This window comes from Heptranchias perlo, chromosome 2 (assembly GCF_035084215.1).
Source record: "Heptranchias perlo isolate sHepPer1 chromosome 2, sHepPer1.hap1, whole genome shotgun sequence".
Classification (NCBI taxonomy): Eukaryota; Metazoa; Chordata; class Chondrichthyes; order Hexanchiformes; family Hexanchidae; genus Heptranchias; species Heptranchias perlo.
Window position 1 is genome coordinate 56,232,148 of NC_090326.1, and position 26,862 is coordinate 56,259,009.

The window sequence follows — 26,862 nt, forward strand, 5'->3', positions numbered from 1 at the left end:
ATGGGTCCCTGCCTAATTTTCCCATCCCACCAGCCTCAGTATCATGCAGAAACCGATAGGAACTAGAGGAGAATCCTGGACCTCGATATTATCCCCCCGACAATGGGGCGGGAGAGGGTCGGGTGGGTTAAAAACTTAAATATGGGGAACGTGACCCCCAACACGCTGCCTTTTTTTTTACAGATATCGGGGTGTCCGAGTGTCCCACTGTGGAGAGGCGGGGTACTTCATTAACATATTTAAATTGGGCTCCCACATAGTAATTGGGAGCCTGATTTAAAGTTAACTACTGTTGCACAGGTTTTTCAGGGGTTGGGAAACCCGACAGTGAAAGGGAGGTGGGAGCTGCCGTCTCCACAAGGTAAGAGCCATTCTCAGCACTGTTTATGGGTCAGGAGGAGCAGGAGTGTTCTCCCACCCCGGCCCTCAATGAAACCTTCACCCTCCCCCCACCCCCTGCCAATCGCCGACGTCCCCCTCCCCGCTTCCCGATTGCCAGGGATTGACTCCAAGGGTCCCCGGTTTTGCCTTCCGATACCGGCCGTACTGTCATTTGACCGGCTGTCAGGCGGAAAACGGATCAAAAAATTGATAATGAGGTCCTGCCATTAGGTTCGGCAGAACCTCTGCATCCCTGGCCTCTGCTGGATTCTTCAGCAGTTTATGGCCTAACCTGCACCCTCCCCATAAATATCGGGACCCTGGTGTCCTGTAGAGATGGTAGTTTTGAAAAATTCCGACTAACTCAAGTTAGGCATTGTAACTTACATTGTAAGTGAAAATGCTGTTTGTTGGAATTTAGAGGCTCCCACCTGGGCCTGCGGTGTGAGTAGTAAGGAAAGTCACATATCCCTGTGGTAACTTTTCTGACACCTCCTGCTTAAAACCTAAAAGGACAGAAGGATTGCATACAGCAGGAAAGGGACCAAAACACTAGTGACTACCTGGATGATGGTCCCCATTTATTGGTACACTTTAAATATATCTGAGATGTTAGTTTTGCTTCAAAGTCAAAAGCGCATCTAATATATGTCGTAACTTCGGCGGAAGATCAGTGTTCACGCCATTTCACCGCAGTTTCTGCAGCTCTTCCGCTGATCTTACGGCAGGCGATTGGGAGAAACCCCCGTGGATATTCTACCCCATGAATTATTTTTTAAATAAACTTTGTAAGCTGCTTTTGTTATGAACTAATTGATGCAGAACATTGTACTAACAGAGTACTGCCAGAAGATGGCGAGCTTGTCCACAGAATGCTGTTTCTGCAGCATTAAAAAATGTGGGGCTGAATTTCCTCACCATTTTCAGTGCATTAACGATGAATAATATTTTTTAGTGGGTAGATTCGGGTGGAAGTCATTGCCATCACATGTGCGCCTTTAAAACACTCCGCGATCCACCCACCGAGTTCTCTATCTCATTTGCATATGTCAGAGAGGCAGTGGTGTAGCAGCAGCAAGTTTCCTGAGTTCACACTGCTATTGCACTCTGCCTAAGTTAGGTTGCAATAAAGGTTGGAGAGTCTGGAAACTTTATACAATGATTTCTGCAGCTTGGAAATGCTTTGTGAATTCCTTTATTTTTGCATTTTCCTCTACAAAGACCTGCGCTCGATTCTGACTCCCCATTGGACAATTTTCTGACCCCTCCACCCGCAGTCAGGCCTTCTCAGGAGCGGGTATGGCTTTCTGTATGGGAATATCCTGTGTGCCATTATCGTGAAGGAGGAAGAGGAGCAGAACAGGAGGAAGTTGAGGAGAGTTGGGTATCATTCAAGGAGCATGTCATTCGGCCCACCCTGACCTCATCAGGGAAGAGGATCAGATCCACACATAGCATCTGGGTGGCAAAGCATACTCCTGCTCCAATAACTGACAACTCCCAATCAGACTGCCCCAAAGGGCAGCAGAGGAGCGCCACAATGAGGTAAATGCAGCTGCCAGGTTGGTGATCGAGAGGGTCATTGGGGTATTGGAAGTGAGGTTTCACCTCTGGGCAGATTGGAAGGGGATCTGCAGTTTCAGCCAGATTGGCTGTCCAGAATAGTGATAATTTGCTGTGCCCTCCACATCTTTGCCATTCAAAAGAGCTGTGCTTTGACATGGCTGAGGAGACGGCACTGTCTCCTGAGAGACAGCAGTACCTGATAGATGGACTCCAGCCACTGCCATTCCACTTGGCCCTGGATCTGCGGCCACACTGATTAGCAGGATGGCTGGTCTAATGGCAGCGATCAGATCCTAAACCCCCCTGGCAGATCTGCAGGAAAGGAAGGTAGAAGGTAAGAATGGCTGAGCATTAGCTCCTTGGGATTAAGAGGACAGAGAGAGGAGGTGGAAGGTTCTCTCTGTGTGGTGCTTCAGAGGGATGTCATGACGAAAGAGTAGGTACTCAGTTGCTAACATGGTGCTGATAAGGTGGCATGATTTTGCCATTTTCCATGGCAAGAGGTGAGTGAGGGTCCACGAGCTCCACGACCTCATTCTCAAAGCAGTGAGATACTTAAAGGTGGGGATTTGTTTGTCCTGCAAGAAGATAGAGTGATTGAGGGCAAAACTAGCAGTTGAGGAGTGTTTGCATGTGGCATGGGAGAGGTGAAGTAAGAGATGTGGGAGTATGAGGCTCTTAAAGTAGAGGAAAGGGTTTTAGGATTTTGCATGTAGTGAGGGAAGCTGTGGAGCCACAGTACAAGATGTCACGTTGGAGCCCCCTTAACCAGAGGGCATTGTGGAGAGTTAGATGTTGACGTGTTGAGTTGAGAGGGTGAAGTGTGCTGGTGCTCAGGGTAGGCAAAGAAGAAAAGATGTTGGCCGTTAGGTTACCTTGCCAGCCCTGGTAAGATCTTGAACTTTTTCTGTCACTATTCTGCAATATGTCCAACATCCAGGCTTGGGCTGATAAGTGGCAAATAACATTCGTGCCAGACAAGTGCCAGGCAATGACGATCTCCAACAAGAGAGAGTCTAGCCACCTCCCCTTGACATTCAACGGTATTACCATCGCCGAATCCCCCACTATCAACATCCTGGGGGTCACCATTGACCAGAAACTTAACTGGACCAGCCACATAAATACTGTGGCTACAAGAGCGGGACAGAGGCTGGGTATTCTGTGGCGAGTGAATCACCTCCTGACTCCCCAAAGCCTTTCCACCATCAACAAGGCACAAGTCAGGAGTGTGATGGAATACTCTCCACTTGCCTGGATGAGTGCAGCTCCAACAACACTCAAGAAGCTCGACACCATCCAGGACAAAGCAGCCCGCTTGATTGGCACCCCATCCACCACCCTAAACATTCACTCCCTTCACCACCGACGCACTGTGGCTGCAGTGTGTACCATCCACAGGATGCACTGCAGCAACTCGCCAAGGCTTCTTCAACAGCACCTCCCAAACCTGCAACCTCTACCACCTAGAAGGACAAGGGCAGCAGGCCCAAGGGAACAACACCATCTGCACGTTCCCCCCCAAGTCACACACCATCCCGACTTGGAAATATATCGCCGTTCCTTCATCGTCACTTGGTCAAAATCCTGGAACTCCCTACCTAACAACACTGTGGGACAACCGTCACCACATGGACTGCAGCGGTTCAAGAAGACGGGTCACCACCACCTTCTCAAGGGCAATTAGGGATGGGCAATAAATGCCGGCCTTGCCAGCGACGCCCACATCCCATGAGCGAATAAACAAATTCTAGGGAGTGAGGGAGTTGGCACTCAGTGCCAGTGCCACCTCCCCTCAGGTAGCACGAGTTATATTCTGGCAGGCTTGGTGGTATCTTCTGCCTTCAGATCCCTCCAGGAAGATTTGGAGGTTTGAATTAGAGAACGTTCTGTATTCTCCTTCTCTGGCTGGAGCCTTACCCATCTGCCCTCAGGGTCTAGATGGTGTCCAGGTAGTCATAATTCTGTATAATTATAAAAAAATATTGCTAAGATATGCAATGAAGTTGTTAGAGAGTAGAGTGAAAGAACCAAGCACTGTTCGTCTCTTATCTGTTTGTCCCAGGTCTGCTGCTGAAGACTGCAGACTGAACTGTCTTTTTAAAGGCTGCACAGAAGTTTCCTGGTAGTTCAGCTGCTTATGCCTATTTTACATGGATTTTTCACCAATGATTACATCAATGGGAATGCAAATGAACAGACCCAGGAAACCTACATGTAGCTCCCTCTGCAGGTCACTAGTGGACACAGTTTTTTTGGGTTGCAAAAGCAGTGTAACTCACCAGGGGGAAATGATAGGGCATGTCGCTTAACAGTGCTCTATCATTTTATTTGATATTATGCATCCTCACCACTCTTCAGGATTCTACATCATATTTAAATAAAACATCAGAGCCTAGAAATTTGGGAGACAATTTTTGGACATGTGGAAGAGGGTGGTTCAGGGTATGATCCCTGCGCCTGAATGGTGAGGCCCGAGGCACCCCTAATATTGGTACACAGGCCTCATTTCCATGAAGCAGCCGAGCTGCAGACAGTAAGAGGCAGCTCGGCCAGTGAAGCGTGGCTGAAGATCGAGCCTCTGCGATGCTAGCACCGGCCCTCAGGTAAATGAGGAAGAAGGGGCGACCTGGGGGCGGGGGGGAGGGGATTGCTAGTCAGGGGAGGGATCGGTAGCCGGAGGAGGGGATCGATGGCCGGGAGGGGGCGATTGGTGGCCACTGGCCTCTGCATCCGATTCTCTGATCAACAGTTTTGCTGGCCTTGTCTCGTAAAATTTTCCCTTTTGAGTTTATTTTTCATCCTCATCAATAAAAATGTCAGTGGTGGAGAATCGGAAATGGCTACTCTCTTGTTCAGGATTATTAGCATCAAATACTCCAGGGTTGGGTATAGAATGGACCAGATGCATAGTGAATCTCTTTTCATCCTGCATTAACTGAAGGGCCCTCACTACTGCAATGGAATCAGATATCAATTCTTAGCATGTCTCTTAGTGAAGTTTCCTACTTAGGACTGAGTTGTGCAATATTATGGACAATTTCTTGTTGTGACCTCACTCCCACTTGGAGCTGGATTGGCATTGTGCAAACTGCTGTAGAACTGTTTAGTATCACCATGACAAAATTGCAGGGGTAGAACTATACATTTTTATCACAAAAAAGGCGCACTCCAAACTGTGCTGCAAACAATTTAAGTAATTGCAGTCAATCTATATTTTACACCCATGATTCTCCGTGAGAAGCATAAATTTTACTTGACTGCAATAATAACCATTTCTGCTGTATTTTGCTCAGGATTGTTACAGCAAGCCGAATTCAAACTCAGGCCTCTTTAACCCATTGTCATACCCAACCCACCCAAGCATAACTTTTAAACCTTGAAGTCTAACGGCAACAATAAATTTGAAAGCATTGGTCTGAAAACTCCCGGGGCCCCATTCAATCAGCGGAGGTGTGCCGGAGCAGAACGACCACCTGCCCCCCAAGGCTGAAGACCCAATCCCCATTTCTGGGGATGGGGTTATTTGATTATCCAGGGTGGGCTGCCAAGGCATCAGGGGCGCATCATCGGTGATCAGCATGGCTCAAGCTAATCTGTTTCTGCAGGCCCATCACTCCAACTAGAAAAGGAAATCGATTCTCTCAGGGATTGATTACCTCATTCTAGCAAAGGTTTGGGACCTTTCGAAGGCCTCAAAGGTACACACACCAGGTCTGAACTGGTGAGAGTTCCGCTGAGGCCTCCCATGGGCGTAATGGGAAGAATGTCCAAAGGATGCCGGGGAACTTCCCCAGACATACCTCCTTGACATTCATTCAATAACTGGATGAATGTAAGAAACTAAGATGGAAAAGGTTAATCAGAATAATAGCGGAATTTGCAGCGTAGTGAGTCCTTGGTGTTGTTACTGAGTATACTGTAGCTGTGTGAAGGATCAACATAATAATGTAGCTTTAGGCCATAATATTTTGAAATAGCTAATAAATTTTTAGGAATGCCTGAACAGATGGTAGTGTATAAGAAAGTAGTCTGTAGAAACAAATACAATAGTGTGGAAATACCTTTGGAAAATGCTGAGGTCTATGAGCCTGTAAGTGGGATCACTCCTGGAGTTCATTAGCCTTCAGGAAAGCAAAGAATACACCGGTTCAAACTTATTAGATGTTTACCAGTGCTAATTGCAAGGAAAGCAACAGCCATTTCTTTATTGGAAAGCTGAGAAGCAAAAGGGAGTTACAGCAGAGCTGTCACATAGCAGCGATAAGAAAGGGTACAAAGGGAGAGAGTCTACAGTTAGGAGGGGAGTTACGACATATCCGTCACTGAAGAAAGAAGACCATGGCTGGCTTAGCTTCTGGAACAGAGAAAGTCACTGTGTTCTGTTGGTAAGGCTGCTCCATAGCAGAAATGTAGTGTCCCCTTACTGCTATATGTCATATTGCTGTTTTGCTGGTACTTGAAGTCTGTCATCAATAAAGATTAGATTTTACAGCTCTGTGAAGTGCCTTTAATGTAGAAAAATATTCCAAGGCATAAATGTATGTTGGTGTTGTTTGTTGGATCTTCACAGAGCTGGGATCTGGCCCATGTTCCTCCCCTTGCACCCTGCCAGTCACAGGAATTTCAGGGCCATTACTTTGTTCAAAGATTTTGCCTAATGGATGTATAGAATCATAGAAAGATTACAGCACAGAAGGAGGCTATTCAGCCCATCGAGTCCACGCCAGCTCTCTGCAAGAGCAATCCAGCTAGTCCCACTACCCCGCCCTATCCCCGGAGCCCTGCAATTTTTTTCCTTTCAAGTACTTATCCAGTTCCCTTTTGGAGGCCATGATTGAATCTGTCTCCACCACCCCCTCTGGCAGTGCATTCCAGATCCTAAACACTCACTGTGTAAAAAGGTTTTTCCTCTTGTCACCTTTGGTTCTTTTGCCAATCACCTTAAATCTATGTCCTCTGGTTCTTGACCCTTCCACCAATGGGAACAGTTTCTCTCTATCTGCTGGAGACCCTTCATGATTTTGAATACCTCTGTCAAATTTCCTTGCAACCATCTCTGTTCTGAGAAGAACAACCCCAGCTTCTCCACTCTATCCACGTAACTAAAGTCCCTCATCCCTGAAATCATTCTAGTAAATCTTTTCTGCACCCTCTCTAAGGCCGTCACATCTTTCCTAAAGTGCGGTGCCCAGAACTGGACACAATACTCCAGTGGTGGCCGAACCAGTGTTTCATAAAGGTTCATCATGACTTCCATACTTTTCTATTCTACGGGACCGATTTTTGGATGGCCTAGCGGGTGCGTTGGGGGTGGCGGGGGGGCTCCGAAAATGGCAGAATCCTGGAGCGGGTAACCCACTCACTTCCATGTTCCCCAATGACGCGTTCGGGTGCGCGCGCAGCTCCAGCATGCGGGACTCCCAACGGCAATTAAATCTGGCGGGATGATAATTTACATTGTTATTTAGATACTTGAGGTACTTGACAGACCTCATTGACTGAAGATTTTGGCAGGGGTGCAATTTTGAAGGATCCTCAGCGTGTTTCCGGTGCTGTGGGAAACACTCCCTGTTGGAGCAGACGTGTTTTAGCCAGCAGCCAGTGGGGGAAAACCTCATTTATTGCAGCAGGGCACTCTGTCACTTCAGACAAAGTTTTGGCTGCAACACCTTTATCTTTCCACTCAAAATTATTAATTTATACCCTAAACTCTGCAGTGCGAATACATTTACCTACTTTGTGGACTCCCTCAAACTCACACCGTCAGGATGGGGGGGGCGCCATAGCTGCATTCATCACTTCATCCGAGGATGAGCAACATCACCAGCCTCGTCAGGCATGCCGTCCACCTCTGCCACGTGGAGCTCCATAACACAGTGCTGCGCCACAGGCACCTGCACAACAGCACCGAGGGCAACAACAGAGAGAGCAGCGTCGCAGGAGGCACTACCCTCACAACAGGGTCTACAGACCGAGGCTCAGCTTCCTGGACCTCTCTGAGGAACAGTGCGTACGGAGGCTCAGAGTCAGTCGCCAGGTAGTTGCGGACATCGGCAGCCTCCTTCATGCCGAGCTGCTCCCGGCTGGGCCGAGCAGCATCTTCTTACCTGTTGCTGTCAAAGTTACCACTGCCCTCAACCTCTTCGCCTCCGGATCATTCCAGGGTGCCACCTGGATATCGCCAGGGTCTCTCAGTCATCTACACACAAGTGCATAAAGGCAGGTCACCGATGGCTTGTTTCGCAGGGCCTCGCACTATATCAACTTCCCCATGGGTGACCTCGGCCAGATGGAGAGGGCAGTGGGATTCCACACTGTGGCTGGCTTCCCAGGGGTGCAGGGTGTAATCAATTACACCCATATAGCAATACGAGCACCTCCACATGAGCCAGGACTGTTCATCAACAGGATGGGCTATCACTCCATCAACACTCAGCTCATCTGTGACCACCGCAAGAGATTCCTTCACATGTGCACCAGATACCCTGGCAGCTGCCACGGTTCCTTCATCCTCAGGGAGTCCGATGTCCCGCCCCTCTTTCACGCACCCAACACCCGCAAGGGCTGGCTTCTCGGGGACAAGGGATACCCCCTGCACAAGTGGCTCATGACACCTCTGAGGAACCCCACCACCGAGCAACAGCATCGATATAACGACAGCCACATCGCCACCAGGTCTACAATTGAGCATGCTATAGGGCTATTCAAGATGCCTTCAGGTGCCTTAATCGTTCTGAGGGAGCGCTTCAATACGCACCAGACAGAGTGGGACGCATTATAGTCGTGTGTTCTGCCCTGCACAACATGGCACAACAGAGAGGGGTGCCACTTGAGGAGGTCCTATCCACATCTTCCGCCCATATTGAGGAGGTGGAGGAGGAGGAGGAGGATGAGGATGACGAGGAGGAGCAACCCATGGGCAGAACAGTGGCTCACCTGGCTGCTCGTGAGGCCAGGGAGTCACTGATATGTGAAAGGTTCTCCTAACATCAGACAGTGTGAAGAGTCCAGTCCTCACCACCTGGACAGAGGAGCGGCCACGCCAGCCCCCTCCCCCGCCCCTTGCACAAAACAGCCGTGCAACTACACCTACACCCACTGTAGGGTGACCCAATGGGTGTCATCAAATGTGGGTGTTCATGGTGAACCTCATGAAAGGGACTCATTACACAAGCCAGTCAAGAATGGCCAAGACGTGGCAGTAGTGGTGACAATAATAATATTTTGTTTGCCATTAAAAAAAATCAAATATAAATAAAAAACATGACAAACCGTCGAACACTCTTGTGCATCCCCTTTGTACTCACAAAACCTTCGCCTTACGCTTACCAGTACTTCTACGTGCTGCTTCCCCTGTGGCTGCAGCAGAGGTAGTGGCAGGTTGCTCTTGTTCATGCCCTGACCAATTAGATGCTTTGGGCCTATGCCCTCTGTGTATCGGTGCCAGTGAGGGCCCTTCCAAAGACTGCTCCACCTGCACCTGTGCAGGGGCAGACTCGGCCACCTGGAGAGGAGGCAGCATTGTAGGTACTGGTTGAGAGGGGGCAACGGGTGAGACGTGGGAGTGCTTTGAGTGGCGTCCCCAATTCCGTGTCCCCTTTCGCCGTCATCACTCTCCTGGGCCAGGCCCACATCATTCTTACCACCGTGCTGGACGACAGTTTGGAGGAAATGTGTGAAGCCTTGTAAGGCCAGTGCCAGAGTATCTGCCTGCCTGTTTAAGGTGGTAGAAAGTTGCTCACCTGAGTCCGAAGGGCCGTTGCCAGGGCCTCAATGGACTCATTGGTGAGCCGTGCTTGATATTCGATGGAGGCTAGCCTTCCCTCCATCGCAGACATTCCTGCACTTACCTGTGACACTATCTCAGAGATGCCCTCACGTCCCTGTGACAGTATCTCAGAGATTCCCTCCTGTACCTGTGCCACCATTCCACTCATGCAGGAGTTGGACTCCTCCATCTTCTGCGCGATTGTGGAGAGTGCGCGTGGCACCTGTTCCAGCACCTCACAAATGTGCTGCTGCCCCTCGATCATTCTCCCTTTAAAGGAGGGCCCCCAGGGTTCAGCATCTGTGTCCAGCCGAGCAGAGCCTGGAGAAGAGTGCTCCCACCGACGCGGACTCTCCACAGCTGCCCCTGCCACCAGTGTCTGCTCGTGCTCACATGTGTGTGGTGACTCACCATGTGGGACCCCAACTAACTGAGGATGGGGACCCACCGAGGTGTGTGTATCTGCGCTGGTGGATGGCTCGCTCAGATGTGACGGTGTCCCCTCAGAGGCCGGCAGGTCCCCTGTGGAATCGCCCTCCGCCATCAGAGCAGTCGCTGAAGGCCCTGTAAGAGAACAGAAGGCAATATTAAGCATGATGACAGATGTTGAGGTGCGGAAGATGGCAAGGCATGTTAACATCATTTGCTATTGTGAGTGCTGAATGTTAAAATTCCCTCACCAGCTGTTTGTTGGGTGGCAATCTCGGTGTCCCCGACAGACATGCACTCGAGGGTGCGGCTCACTTCAAGAGCCTCCTGCTCCGCGTCCGTGGGGACAATCTGATGTTGCGGCTCCCCTCCGGTCTTCGCCCTCTTCCGTGCATTTTGGGCTCTCTTCTATAAGTGGAGAAAGTAGAGAGGTGTGAGTGAGGGATGGTGATGTGGCCAACCGATGAATGCATTGGTTTGGGTGAGGCTGACCGTGAAAGAGATGCATCAGAGGGTGTGTATGAGACAGTGCCATGACATTGTATGAGGATTGGGTTGAGTGGTAGTGGTGGGATGAGTACTGGGGAGGTGAGTAAGTGCAGGTAAGTTGAGGATGGGGTTTGAATGGGTGTGAGGAGTGATATGATAGAGTAGTGTTGGCAGTGCAGAATGAGTAGGGGGGTGGGGATGGTGATGTGGAAGACAGAGTATGAGTAAGTGTACTCACTTTGACTGACCTAGTTAGGTCATTGAAGCACTTCCTGCACTGGATCCAGGTGCGAGAGACTTTGCTTCTGCTGGTGACCTCCTCTGCCACCTTGAGCCAAGCCTTCTTGGTGGCAGAGGCAGGCCACTTCCTCCCGTCCGCCAGGTAGAAAATCTCCCTCCTCCTCCTCACCCCATCCAGTAGGGCCTGGAGTGACGCATCGTTAAATCTGGGAGCAGCCTTCCCCCTGGTCTGCTCCATGCTGCACTTTTGGTTGGTTGCTGCAGGAGCAGCATTGGAGGACTGCCCCTTTAAATAGAGCTCCTCCAGCTGACAGCATGTGATGCGGGTGCGCAGTCCGCCCGCTGCGCAGGTTGACAATGGGAAACCCGGAAGCCACGGTAAGTGGCTTAAATTTACCCGTGATTGCATGGGGAATGGACCGATTTCACTGGGCGGGTTACCCACTCACCCGCTGCCATCCCGCCTCCCTGGTAATATCGGGGCCTATGCCTCTATTTATAAAGCCCAGGATCCCGTATGCTTTTTTAACCATTTTCTCAAACTGCCCTGCCACCTTCAATGATTTGTGCACATATTCCCCCGGATCTCTGTGTTCCTGTACCCCTTTTAGAGTTGTGCCCTCGAGTTTATATTGTATGTTTTAACACTTCACTTCACCACCTGGGGTATAATCCCCAGCATATACAAAGCTTCTTGCTCATGACCATGGAAGTGCAAAATATGAGAAAACTTCAACTGAACCCAGTAACTGACTGTTACAAGTCACAAGTTAAAATGTAGTTTGGGATACCCTTTAGGGGAGATGGAGGATTTAAATAGCTTTGAAAACAGTTATAAAGTTGCAAAGCAATGTATGTGGGTTGGGATTAAGTTCCATTATTGAACAGTAGATTGAAGAAATGAAAAAGTTACAAATTTTGTCTTAATAGGAGGAAATCTAAATTTATGTTGGTAAATGACCCAATGATGTGATGTGATTTTGACGATAACTCAACTAACCAAGGACTCAATTCAATAAAAGGCTCAATTGGAAAGCAAGCGCCTGTTTGCATTTAACCCCCATTAAACCTGTGAATATTTTACATGTGATTCTAACCGCAGTTGAAATTTACATGCTGCTGTATAATACCCTTGCAAGCTGATCATAATGTATCATCTGATGAATGCTGCTTTGACTGAATTAGAAGTGAGAGTAACACTGAGTCAATTTTAACTATCCAGGAATGCTTTGAACAGAGTAAAAATCGAGAGGGAGAGAGGGGTAGATCTTGCCTTTGTACGAAAGTGTAAAATAGCGAATCGGCAGTGGGTTTTACATCACTCCCGATTTTTATTTCTGTTGAAGTGAATTGGGCTGTCAACTCACTATCTCCCGTTTTATACTATTACACAAAGTCAAGATCGAGCCCCGAGAGAGAAAGGGGCAAAAGTAACTGGAGTAGTAGAAAGTGTTCCATCGATGGAATGAATTTCAGATCGGGTCTGTAAACGGCCTGCGATCCACCCCACCAGATTACCACCCCGGCGGTTTTGAGAAATTATGCTAATTCCAGTATTCATTTTTTTTTAGGATTTGTTCTTATTTATAAATCTGCCCGTTGCACAGTGTTTTGCCAGCACTTCAGAAAACCAGTGACATGGCAATCCACCTTCACCGTAGAACTTTTCCACATAGCAAATGCAGAGAGATTACTCTCTGCGATTATAGCCAACTACCAATCAGCAATTGAGTGGTATTGATTTCACAGCTGATCTGTTTACACGGTGGATTGAGATTAGATTCACGTTTTTTCTTGCCTTTCAAGCTTTTAAATTTGGCTGATCTTTCCCTGCTTTTACTGTTGTACAGGAAACAGTATTAAACAAATTGGTCTGGAATCCCAAAGTGGCACTGTGGGCAAATGCCTTTACTGATAATAGTATTGATTCATACAAGCCAAGGAGGTTCTGGTTTGAACCCTGGTCTGTCCTGATCTAGACAGGATGACAGTGTGCACGGCACTTACTTGCAGCATATTCTAACACCATGAGGGAAAAAAGTGCATGAGACCCCCTGCTGATCAATATCCAGTGATCCTCACTGAACTTTGTTCATGTGGATGCCAGATGAGGGCAGGGTTGGGCAAGGGTATAGTGCCTGTCGGCAAGCATTACAGACCCCTAACACTCACAGCCTGGGTTATAAATGAAGGATGGACACTTGGGTGAGGTCCTGAATGACTTCTGGCAACTGTGGAACCATAGCTCGGCAAGACTCAGCACCTCAAGAGGGGTGTGTGAAAAGCAAACCAATGAAACTAATAAATGTTAGAATAGAAACAATAAAGAATGCAGATCTAGCTAGAAATCTGTACCTAAACTGCTGAGATAAATGTGGATACAAATGATGCATGTAAGGCACCTCTTCAATAAGAGGGCAGATTTTCCTCTGCTTTGCGCCTGGGGAAGACTAAGCAGATGGAAAAGGAGCAGAGAAACATGACACTGGGCCTCTGCCCCTTTTGTGTTGTGTGGGGATTTCTAGGGTTTTCGTTTCTGAATGCCTTGTGGGTGCCCATTTGGAGGAACTCCCAGAAAATTCAGGCAGTAGGCCTTACGCCCAGCCCCACTCAGAATGGAGAATCTGAGCAGGGCTGTGTGTTGCTGGGCCAGCCAGAAGATAAGTTTCTTTCTTCCATGGGATCAGTAAGACAAGGGTCTGGGCTGGTGGCCATCTATCTGCTGTTTTTTGACAAGCAGCCAGAAGGCCCCATAGCCGGTGTCCAATACTAACAAGGTACGGTCTGCGCCAACAGGATATCTGGCCTAAGGTACTGAACTGAACCCGGAAACCCAAGTGGATTTAGGTCATGTCAGGTGGAGCGCACTTCAGGTGAGTTCTGCCTAAATGTGCTCAGATCCTTCAATTTGAGTGGGGCTGGGTAACAGGCTTCCTGCCTGTGGCAAAGGAGAGAAAGTTCAGAGCGGTCATGTGATGATATTAGTTCCGCCTACAACATAAATATAATATCCAATGGTTGCCCAGTTATAGCTATAAAAATAAAACTATGTTTAAATAACACATTATATACCAGAATAATACAGGGGACTTAACGATACACTAATTTGATGCAGTTACAAAGAGACATCACCGTATTGTATGGATTGCTGTGCTTGTTGTCATGCTTCAAGATCTTTGCCTAGTTGGTGAATTGTGATGAACTGGCCCAAAAAGAAATGGATTAACCCATTAAAACCTCTGCAGGATCACCACAATGTGAGAGGCAAAGCTGCTTGCATTTGAGACTTACCAAAACCACAAAGGAACCCATGACCAGAGCTTGGCTAGAATATTCTAGTTACGCCAGGACTCTCTTTGTCTATGCTATTTGAACTTTTGATTGGAAATAGCATAGGTACCGAAATGGTTGTTGACAAGCAGTTCAGGGAAGAGGAGGCCAAGATGATGCAGTTTGGGGCAGGCCTTGTTAGTCCAATGGAGTAGACTGTAGACGTGTCTGACAGTGTGTCACAAGGTGCTGGGCTTCTCCTAACTGACAGAGTCGGGCTGGAGGGAGCAATTTCAGGCAGAGGACTTGGCAGGTTGGCTCCCAGTAAATTGGAGGAGTACAGGGAGAAGAGGGGGGAACTGGAGGAAATGCAATAGCTAACCACATTCCAGAGTTTGGGGAAAGGCATTTTCATACCTCACCCCATAGTCTGAAAGTAAAAAGCACTCTATTCAAGCACTGAATTCCCAGTCACAGAAGGAAGCTTGGCATGGCCAGGAAGTGGTTTTACATCACGCCTCATTCAGGATGACATAATTTTATGTATCTCGCCTGCTATGGGGACAAACATGGGAGGTCACAAAGTACACAGTGGGGACAGAGTGAACCATTCATTGGGTGCAGCTGCATAAGTTGGTTGGCGGGCAAATCATTGGAGACAGCCCATGACAAAACTCGTGAGCAACACCAAATAACAGTCTTAGGGCAAAGCTGGCAGTAGGTGGAGGTTCAACCGCAAGGGCCACGCAGATATTTTGGTGTCAGCTGGGTAGTGCTGGCAGACCTTGCCGCAAAATACATAGAGCTGCGGTAGCAGTAAGAGATCAGAGCTGCCAGGTAGAGGAATAGTACATTTCTGAGGTGGGCTTGTTCACAGTCCATCAAACCCTGGGGTGCAGAAGGTGGATAAGAGGTTGTGGCATGCATAGTGTTGGGGGCATTGCCTTTGCAAGCGAGTCGGTGGGCTCCCATGCGAGGAACCTCTCCTGGAGGAGGGGCATAAGTTGCATTTTGAGATTTTTGACTTGTTGGCCTAGAAAGAGTTTTTGGTATGTTAGAATGGCCTGAGTTTTCCTCTGAATTACCACCCATTTTGGGGTGGATTTTGGGGGGTAAACAGAGGAAAATGTGTTCTTGAGCATCTCCACAGCAAGCGAAGGGTGCACAAGAAGGAGAGGAAATGGAACAGGAGAGCCAGCAGCCTGCTGCCAGAATAGGGACAGCACAGAATTTACAAGAAATGAAGGTTGACCAACCAAGTAATGTCATTTCAGACCTGCCTGTTCTTACCCTCCACACCCTCACTTTCCAAGACTTAGAAACATAGAAAATAGGAGCAAGAGGAGGCCATTCGGCCCTTTGAGCTTGCTCCGCCATTCAATATGATCATGGCTGATCCTCTATCTCAATACCATATTCCCGCTATCTCCCCATACCCCTTGATGCCTTTTGCATCTAGAAATCTATCTAGCTCCTTCTTAAATAAAGTCCTTCTGCCAAGGTCCTTCATAAGACAAAAGTTTGCATTTCCCCTGCCATCATCCAACTCCCAAAAGTTAAAATCAGACACAGAAATAAATTCACAACTCAAGCTGTCTTAACTTTGAACAGCAACATTCACCAGGAAGAGCCAACAAAGTCAATTCCCCCATTCTACAAACTATTTATTAAAACCGTGACTCCCCTTTGTGCTGGTTAACTTTCTCGATCTTGTTCGTAATCGACTGCTCCTATGAAGTGCTCCCTGAGTAAGATTACGCTGAAGGGTGTATGGCTGCGATGGTTCCCCTAAAGCACTAGAGACCTGAGGGTAGTAGCTGCCTCAGAGGGACCAGCTTTCAGCAGCCTGGTGCTTGCAGTATCAAGGGATATCAGATCCACGTCTAAAGTTCCTTCATGTGATGACAATGGAATGTGCCTTAAAGAAGTGGGCTCACTGCCACTCTCCAGAGAGACAGTCACATCTGTGCCCACTCCTTGCAGCCCAATGGTGTAGAGCACAGGCTCAGAGGTGCTACTGATTGGTATCATTACAGATCTAATAGATCTAATGAGGTCTTTGAAGCCCTATGCAAGTGTGGCATTCAAAGTATCTATTCAATCACTGATAGCTGCCAAACACATTAAAAACTCTTCCTGGAGTCTTGATGCTGCAGCAATTTCCTGGGTAGTCACAGTCTCCAGGGTGTTCTGCAGATCATGAGAAACTTCTTGCAATGTGCTGCAGATGTAGGTAGTGCACTGCTCCCACATAAATATCATCTCAGCCATATAAGCGTAAACCGTCTCCAGTGCCTACACATGAGATTGATTCTCACAAATCGTTGTTCTTTTAAGGTCTGGGTCTTGAGATCTGGGTCATTATATTCTTTAGCCGAGTATGGTCATTTCTTCCTACCAAAATACATCACCTCACACTTATCTGCATTGAAATTCATTTGTCATTTACACGCCCATTCTTCCTTTGTATTGACTACACCCCCCAATTTTGTGTCGTCCGCAAATTTTGAAATTGTACTTTTGATTCCCGAGTCCAAGTCGAAGGTCCCAGCATCGATCCCTGTGGGACACCACTTCCCACATTTTGTCAGTCTGTGTAGCTACCCTTAACACCTACTCTCTCTCTGTTTTCTGTTTTGTAGCCAGCTTGCTATCTATTCTGCTACCTGTCCTCTGACTCCAAATGCTCTGACCTTAGTCATGAGTCTACAATGCGATACCTTATCAAAGGCCTTTTGAAAATCCAAATATAGTACATCTACCTTCATCTTCCTTCTCTTCATAACATCAAAATAAAGTTACTCCTAGTGAAATAGCCAAAGCAAAGCTGTGCTATTAACAGCGCTGGGTAAAAATAGCAGCAAAAATCCTGACTTCACTCTCAAAAGTACTAAAAAAGATAGTAATGCAAGCAAAGAAACACCAATTTTCAGTCGCAGCACACAAAGGAGCTTCCTCAATATGACATCTGACTTACAGATACCTTGCAGCAGCTCTTACCACCACTGATATAGTGACAGAAATTATTTGGGGTCAGTTTAACTATAAATGGATGGGAATGGGGTGATATTTAAATATGATAGAACAGGCTTGTGGCAGGCCTAAAAGAGAATTGGCATTTTTTGGCAGGAGAATTCAGGTGCAATTTTTTTTTTAAATCATTTTTGCGGTGTGGGCATTACTGGTAAGGTTGACATTTATTGCCGATCCCTAGTTGCCCTTGAGAAGGTGTTGTTGGGACTTCTTCCTGGACCACTGCAGTCCATGTGGTAAAGGTACTCCCACAGTGCTGTCAGGACTGGAGTTCCAGGATTTTGACCCAGTGACAATGAAAAAACGGCAATATGTGTTCAAATCGGGATGGTGTGTGGCTTGGAAGGGAACTTGAAGGTAATTTTATAATGCACATATTTGTTTTCTTGGCAATTGTAGTGAATCATGTACTCAGAGGGAAAACATTTGCTGGTCGAACATTATGCTACAAATAATTTTATTCTATTCAACAGACTTGGATAGATTGTGGGAGGACCATCCTGTAACTTATCCTATAATCCTGCACTATCTTTCTGTCAAAACAAAAACACTGGCCCAGAATTTCCTGAAATTGTTTGCCGGGACAACAGTGTAAGTATGGCGTAATGCTTATTTTTGGCATAAAAGATCCAGGAAATTCGGATGTAAGTGACTAACCCCCCCCAACCTTTTTTTACACCTCCCCATCCCCGCTTTCCTGCAATCTTTTACACCGATTTTGTGAAACCTCTGCCAAATCCCTCCACCGCTCATTAACACGGCTCCGCCCCATGCAAAAGTGCAGCTCACGCGAATTTCCTGAATTCACCTCGGTTCAGAATGGGCAGTAAATTTACCCCCCAAATTTTAGACATAGCAGGACTAAAAGTCATATTTCTGATGGTTTACAGTGATCCTTTTTAGCAATTTTATTTTTATTTCTCCGCATTGAGATTGTTTTCTGTACCTTTGAGTGCATCTTTATGGCGTCAGAATGATTTGCATTAAAAAATGAAAAACTTCCATGATTCCATATGCTGATTATTCTGTGCCTAAATGAAGCTTTGATGGCTTCAAACTTTAATTTTCATGCTTTAAAGAGGGAAGTGAGAAGGAATAGAACATAGGTTCTGCACTTCCCTCGAGCCTCGATGTTTTACTCTTATTTCCACTTGTTTTACGCCAGTTTTCACATTATTGTATGCTAATGAGAGAAATTTCAGCATAACTCGCCGATGGGAGTAAATTTTAAAGCTGGCCAGATATGCCATTTCAGGAAATTCCGGGGTGGATATCATCTGCAATGCAGTAATATATGAATCAGGAGCAACTGAGACAGGGACAAATGCTCACGAGTGCTGATAAATTGTATTTCTGATGAGAAATCAGAACTTTGTTTAATCCATGTTTAATATGTACATTTTTACTGCGAGGAATCACAAGAAGAGCGTGCATTATGTTCTTGTATTTTGTGGCTGGGTTTGATGTTTGTTATTGCATTTCCCTCTATTCCAGTGCAAGAAAATTGCTCTTATTTCAGTGAAACAAATCAAGCAAATGATGAGGCCAATTTTCATGTGCTTTGTACCCAGGATATACTTATTGCTGTATTGATCGCCACAAGGCTGCTACCAATGATTTCTTGTATAGTGCCATGAAATTGGGCAGTGGTGTTATCCTGCTGTTGTTATTCAGTGAGAAAAGACATGAAAGTTCTGATCATGCTAACCACTGCATCAGCCACCTGTTTGATACATCTATGGGTACATCTAACTGATAATACAAATGATCCCTATGTTAGAGGTTGCCTGCAGAGCTCCATGCAGCAGGTAGCGCAACTTTTCAACTGCCTCTATGCTGACCAGGAGACTGTGAAGCAGTTGCTTATAGTCATTGGCAGGTAGGCATAACACAGCCTCCAGATATGGTTGATCGCATAACGGCAGACGGGAGCAGTTTTGCTTTGATATCCCTAGCAGGCTTGTCGTCATCTTGTACCACTTCAACTGTTAAATACAAAAGGTGAGACCAGGAGGGCTAAAATGGAGAATAAAAGAATAAATAATATTTAAAAGGGATTTTAAACATCATGCAAAAGAAGTTACTAAAAGATTAAAATGAATAGTTACAAGAATTTTTTGTTTCCCTCTAGTATCAGTGTAAATTAACACCTACTGTGTTGAGCACCAGGTTGGTGAATCAGTGACAGGCCAAGTGTGACATTCTTAGCATTGAAAACGTGTATCACTGTGTCACCTACAGGTGTAACGAGCATTATAAGCACTACAATGGGTTTTACTCACGGGAGAAAGTAGATTGGGACTCTACTCATTGGAGTTCAGAAGAATGAGAGGCGATCTTATTGAAACATATAAGATTGTGAAGGGTCTTGATCGGGTGGATGCAGTAAGGATGTTCCCAAAGATGGGTGAAACTAGAACTAGGGGGCATAATCTTAGAATAAGGGGCTGCTCTTTCAAAACTGAGATGAGGAGAAACTTCTTCACTCAGAGGGTGGTAGGTCTGTGGAATTTGCTGCCCCAGGAAGCTGTGGAAGCTACATCATTAGATAAATTTAAAACAGAAATAGACAGTTTCCTAGAAGTAAAGGGAATTAGGGGTTATGGGGAGCGGGCAGGAAATTGGACATGAAGCTGAGTTCGGATCGGTCAATGCCCTGTGGGTGGCGGAGAGGGCCCAGGGGCTATGTGGCCGGGTCCTGCTCCGACTTCTTGTGTTCTTTAGATTTGTGGTTGGGATCAGATCAGCCATGATCTTATTGAATGGCGGAGCAGGCTCGAGGGGCCGATTGGCCTACTCCTGCTCCAATTTCTTATGTTCTTATGTTCTTATGTGAGTTCTTGCAGCAGGGCACTCAGTTCTTTCAGACAAACTTTTGGCTGCCAGATCTTTGTGTTTTCACTGAAAATTCTTAGTTTCCACTCACAATTCTTCTGTTCACACATATTTAACTACTTTTCAGACCCCCTCAAACTCACACCATCAGGATGGCGGGGGGGGGGGGGGCGCCATGGCTGCATTCACCACTACATCTGAGGACGAGCAATATCACCAGCCTCGCCAGGGATGGCGTCCACGTCCGCCACTTGGAGCTCCACAACACAGTGCTGTGCCACAGGCACCTGCAGAAGAGCACAGAGGGCACCAACAGAGAGAGCGACGTCACATTAGACACTACCCTTGTCACAGGGCCACAGGGTCTGCAGACCGAGACTCAGCTTCCTGGACCTCTCTGAGGAGCAGTGCATATGGAGGCTCAGAGTCAGTCGCCAGGTGGTCGCGGACATTTGCAGCCTTCTTCATGCCAAGCTGCTCTCAGCTGGTCCGAGCAGCATCTCCTTACCTGTCACTGTCAAAGTCACCATTGCCCTCAACGTCTTCACCTCTGGATCATTCAAGGGTGCCACCGGGGACATCGCCAGACTCTCTCCGTCGTCTGCACAAAAGGACATAATGCAGGTCACCTACGGCTTGTTTTGCAGGGCTTCACAGAATGTCAACTTCCCCATGGATGACCTCAGCCAGGCGGAGAGGGCAGTGGGATTCCAGTCTGTGGCTGGCTTCCTACAGGTGCAGGATGCAATCGATTGCACGCACATAGCAATCCGAGCACCTCCACAGGAGCCAGGACTGTTCACCAACAGTAAGGGCTATCACTCCATCAACACTCAGCTCGTTCGTGACCACCTCAAAAGATTCCTTCACGTGTGCACCAGATTCCCTGGCAGCTGCCATGATTCCTTCATCCTGAAGGAATCCAACATCCCGCCCCTCTTCCACACACTGAACACCCTTAAGGACTGGCTCCTCGGGGACAAGGGAGACCCCCTGCATATGTGGCTCATGACACCTCTGAGGAACCCCATCACCGAGCAACAGCGTCAATAGAACGACAGCCACATCGCCAGAAGGTCTACAATTAAGCATTCTATAGGGCTGCTCAAGATGCGATTTAGGTGCCTTAATTGTTCTAGGGGAACGCTTCAATATGCACCAGACAGAGTGGGATGCATTATAGTCATGTGTTGTGCCCTGCACAACATGGCACAACAGAGAGGGATGCCGCTTAAGGAGGCCCCATCCACATCTGCCATCCACATGGAGGATGAGGTGGAGGAGAAGGAGCAGGAGGAACCCATGGGCAGAGCAGCAGCTCACCTGGCTGCTCGTGAGGCCAGGGAGTCACTGATATGTGAACGGTTCTCCTAACATCAGAAAGTGTGAAGAGTCCAGTCCTCACACCACCTGGAAAGAGCAGTGCCCACACCAGCCTCACCCCTCCCTGCACAAAACAGTCCTGCAAGTACACATACACCCACTGTAGAGTGACCTAATGGGTGGCATCAAGTGTCGCGGTTCATTGTGAACCTCATGAAAGGGCCCGACCACAAAAGCCATTCAAGAAAGGCCAAGATGTGGCAGTAGTGGTGAGAATCATAATATTTAATGTGAGTTTAACAAAAAGTAAATATAAATGAAAAACATGAGCATCAGACAAACACCCTTGTGCATACCCCTCGTGATCACAAAACCTTTGCCTTTCGCTTCCGACTACTTCTACGTGATGCATCCCCTGTGACTGCAGCAGAGTTAGTGGCAGGTAGCTCATGTTAATGCCCTGATTGCTTAGATGCTTTGGGTCTATGCCCTCTGGGTTTTGGAGCTTGTTAGGGCCCCTCCAAAACTGCTCCACCTGCACCTGTGCAGGGGCAGACTCGGCCACCTGGAGGGGAGGCAGTATTGCCGGTATTGTTGGGAGGGGGGCAATGGGTGAGAGGTGAGAGCGTTTTGAGTGGCCTCCCCGGTTCCATATTCCTTTCGCCATCCTCCCTCCCCTGGGCCAGGGCCACATCATTCCTACCACTCTGCTGGACAACAGTTTGGAGGACATGTGTGATGCCTTGTAAGGACAGTGCTAGTGTATCTGCCTGCCTGTTTAAGGAGGCAGAATGTTGTTCACCCAGTGTCTGAACGGCCATTGTCAGGGCCTGAATGGACTCATTTGTGAGCCGTGCTTGAAGCTCAATGGAGGCCAGCCTTCCCTCCATCGCAGACATTCCCGCTCTTACCTGTAACACTATCTCAGAGAGTTGTTCACGTCCTTGTGACAGTATCTCAGAGATTCCCTCCCGTATCTGTGCCACCATTCCACTCATGCAGGAGTTGGACTCCTCCATCCTCTGCGCTATTGTGGAGAGTGCGCGTGACACCTGTTCCAGCACCTCGCAAATGTGTTGCTGTCCCTCGATCATTTTCATTTTAAAGGATGGCCCCCAGGGTTCCGCATCTGCGTCCAGCTGAGCAGATCCTGGAGAGGAGTGCTCCCACCGACGCGGACTCTCTGCAGCTGCCCCTGCCTCCAGTGTCTGCTCGTACTCATGTGTGTGGTAACTCACCAGGTGCCAACCCAACTAACCGAGGACTAGGACCCACCGAGGTGTGAGTATCTGCGTTGGTGGATGGCTCGCTCAGATGTGACGATGCATCCTCAGAGGCCGGCAGGTCATCTGAGAAATCACCCTCTGCCGTCACAGCGGTCGCTGAAAGGCCTGTAAAAGAATAGAAGGCAATATTAAGCATCATCACAGATGTGTCATGTTGCGATGAGCATACTGAGGTGCTGAAGATGGCGAGGTACATGAACATCAATTCATATTGTGTGTGATGAATGTTGAAGCTGTGTCACCAGACATTTGTGGGGTGCCAGTCTTGGCGTCCCTGACGGACAGGCACTCGAGGGTTCGGCTGAGCTCCAGAGCCTCTTGCTCCGCCTCTATGAGCATGACAATGATTTGTTGTGGCCCCCCTCCGGTCCTCACCCTCTCCCGTGCATTTTGTGCTCTCTTCTCCTAGAAAGGGAGAAAGAACAGACCTGTGAGTGAGTCGTGGTGATGTGGCCAACCGATGAATGCATTGGTTTGGGTGAGGCTGACCGTGAAAGTGATGTATCAGAGAGTGAGTATGAGACAGAGCCATAACATTGGATGAGGATTGAGTTGAGTTGAATGGGGAGGTGAGTAAGTGCTGGTAAGTTGAGGATGAGCCTCAAGTGGGTGTGAGGATGTGATAGAGTAGTGTTGGCAGTGCAGAATGAGTTGTGGGGTAGGGGCGGTGATGTGGAAGACGGAATTTGGGAGAATGAGTAAGTGTGCTCACTTTGGCTGATCTAGTTAGGTCATTGAAATGCTTCCTGCACTGGATCCAGGTGCGGGAGATGTTGCTGCTGCTGGTGACCTCCTCTGCCACCTCGAGCCAGGCCGCCTTGGTGGCAGAGGCAGGCCACTTCCTCCCGTCCACCAGGTAGAACACATCCCTCCTCCTCCTCACCCCAGCACCTGGAGTGAGGCATCGCTGAATCTTGGAGCAGCCTTGCCCCTGTGCTGCTTCATTGTGGTGTGTGGGTATTTGCTCCAGGAAAAGCCATTGGAGCAATGACCCTTTAAGCGTTTGCAACCATCTTCAGCCAGAAGTGCCGGGTGGATGATCCATCTCGGCCTCCTCCCGATATCCCCACCATCACAGAAGCCAGTCTTCAGCTAATTCGATTCACTCCACGTGATATCAAGAAACGGCTGAGTGCACTGGATACAGCAAAGGCTATGGGCCCCGACAACATCCCAGCTGTAGTGCTGAAGACTTGTGCTCCAGAACTAGCAGCGCCTCTAGCCAAGCTGTTCCAGTACAGCTACAACACTGGCATCCACCCGACAATGTGGAAAATTACCCAGGTATGTCCTGTCCACAAAAAGCAGGACAAATCCAATCCAGCCAATTACCGCCCCATCAGTCTACTCTCAATCATCAGCAAAGTGATGGAAGGTGTCGTCGACAGTGCTATCAAGCGGCACTTACTCACCAATAACCTGCTCACCGATTCTGAGTTCGGGTTCCGCCAGGACCACTCGGCTCCAGACCTCATTACAGCCTTGGTCCAAACATGGACAAAAGAGCTGAATTCCAGAGGAGAGATGAGAGTGACTGCCCTTGACATCAAGGCATCATTTGACCGAGTGTGGCACCAGGGAGCCCTAGTAAAATTGAAGTCAATGGGAATCAGGGGGAAAACTCTCCAGTGGCTGGAGTCATACCTAGCACAAAGGAAGATGGCAGTGGTTGTTGGAGGCCAATCATCTCAGCCCCAGGACATTGCTGCAGGAGTTCCTCAAGGCAGTGTCCTAGGCCCAACCATCTTCAGCTGCTTCATCAATGACCTTCCCTCCATCATAAGGTCAGAAATGGGGATGTTCGCTGATGATTGCGCAGTGTTCAGTTCCATTTGCAACCCCTCAAATAATGAAGCCGTCCGAGCCCGCATGCAGCAAGACCTGGACAACATCCAGGCTTGGGCTCATAAGTGGCAAGTAACATTCGCGCCAGATAAGTGCCAGGCAATGACCATCTCCAACAAGAGAGAGTCTAATCACCTCCCCTTGACATTCAACGGCATTTCCATCGCCGAATCCCCCACCATCAACATCCTGGGGGTCACCATTGACCAGAAATTTAACTGGACCAGCCATATAAATACTGTGGCTACGAGAGCAGGTCAGAGGCTGGGTATTCTGCGGCGAGTGAATCACCTCCTGACTCCCCAAAGCCTTTCCACCATCTACAAGGCACAAGTCAGGAGTGTGATGGAATACTCTCCACTTGCCTGGATGAGTGCAGCTCCAACAACACTCAAGAAGCTCGATACCATCCAGGACAAAGCAGCCCACTTGATTGGCACCCCATCCACCACCCTAAACATTCACTCCCTTCACTACCGACGCACAGTGGCTGCAGTGTGTACCATCCACAGGATGCACTGCAGCAACTCGCCAAGGCTTCTTCTACAGCACCTCCCAAACCCGCGACCTCTACCACCTAGAAGGACAAGAGCAGCAGGCACATGGGAACAACACCACCTGCATGTTCCCCTCCAAGTCACACACCATCCCGACTTGGAAATATATCGCCGTTCATTCATCGTTGCTGGGTCAAAATCCTGGAACTCCCTTCCTAACAGCACTGTGGGAGAACCGTCACCACATGGACTGCAGCGGTTCAAGAAGGCGGCTCACCACCACCTTCTCAAGGGCAATTAGGGATGGGCAATAAATGCCGGCCTCGCCAGCGACGCCCACATCCCATGAACGAATAAAAAAAAATGACCCTTTAAATAGAGCTCCTCCAGCTGACAGCCTGTGATGCGGGTGAACAGTCCGCCCGCTGCGCAGCTTTCGGATGGCAAACCCCAAACCCACGTTAAGTGGCACCAATTGAATTGCGATCGCGTGGGAAACGGACATTTTTAATTGGTCGGGTTACCCGCGCGCCCATTTCCCCCCCCCCCCCCCCCCCGTTGCCTTAACGCCTCCATTCTAATATCGGGGCCATTGTCTGCCTGACTTTCTCTCTATTGCTCTGCTCTCTCCGTCTCTCTGTCTCATTGGTGTTAGCAATTCGGATCTCTGTCTCAGAGATGTAAGCTATATAACTGAAAATTGAAGTAACATTAACATGAAATCTCTTTCTCCCTGCTCTCTCTTTCACTCCCTCAGCTTATTGGACAGTCTGAAGTTTATTGATTACATAACAAGAGCTACAATAGATTTGCAATCTGAATAGTTTTAGTTTTTTCTCATTGTCACACACAGACATTGATATACATAGACATCGCCTGTGTTTTTTTTAAGTCTACATATATTTCACCTCACTATGGCTTTTGCAATTTATCCTCTTGTTTTTCAAAAATATTTGAAGAAAAGCTAAAGAGTGGAAAGTGTTAAAAGCTAATAGAAAATATTCTATCAGTATAGCTAATTGAACAGTACTGACGAATCCTGGGAAATGATTAGACTGCACAATCAAAATTCAGTTCACAGTCATAGCTCTAGGTAAAAGTATTAAATGCATCCCAAAGCTTTTGGGAAAGCATGAGGCCTTTACTAAACACTTTAATGGAGACATTATGAGACATTAAACACAATTCAGTGGACAATTTTAATCAGGTTATTGTGAAATATGAATTTCTTAATGTTTTATTTTGTTTAAGTATTTATTTTGGACAGTAGAAAAATTTTCTGCATGGAAAATGCCAGATGAAAAAATCACAAAATATTTTGAGTGGTTTATGAGAATCTGGTAGTCAGATTGTTCAATTGCAGGATGAAATGCTCACTATAAAATACCAGCTATATGTGCCTCAACTTTGAAAAGAAAGAAAAAAAGACTTGCATTTATATTGTATCTTTCATGACCTCAGGATGTCCCAAAGTGCTTTTGAAGTGTAATCACTGTTATAATGTAGGAAACACGGCAGCCAATTTGCGCACAGCAAGGTCCCACAAACAGCAATGTGATAATGGCCAGATAATCTGTTTTTTAGTAATGTTGGTTGAGGGATAAATATTGGCCAGGTAACTGGAGAGAACACCCCTACTCTTCTTCAAAATAGTTCCATGGGATCTTCTACATCCACCTGACATTTGTTATTTGGCAGTTCATCCAAAAGATGGCATACCAGACAGTGCAGCATTCCCTCAGTACTGCACTAGTGTGTCAGGCTAGATTTTGTGCTCAAGTCTCTGGGGTGGGATGTGAACCTGCAACCTTCTAACTAAGAGGCAAGAGTGCTACCACTGAGCTATGGTTGGCACCCCAAAAAAGCCTATTAAGGTGCTGTCTACAGGAGTAACAGG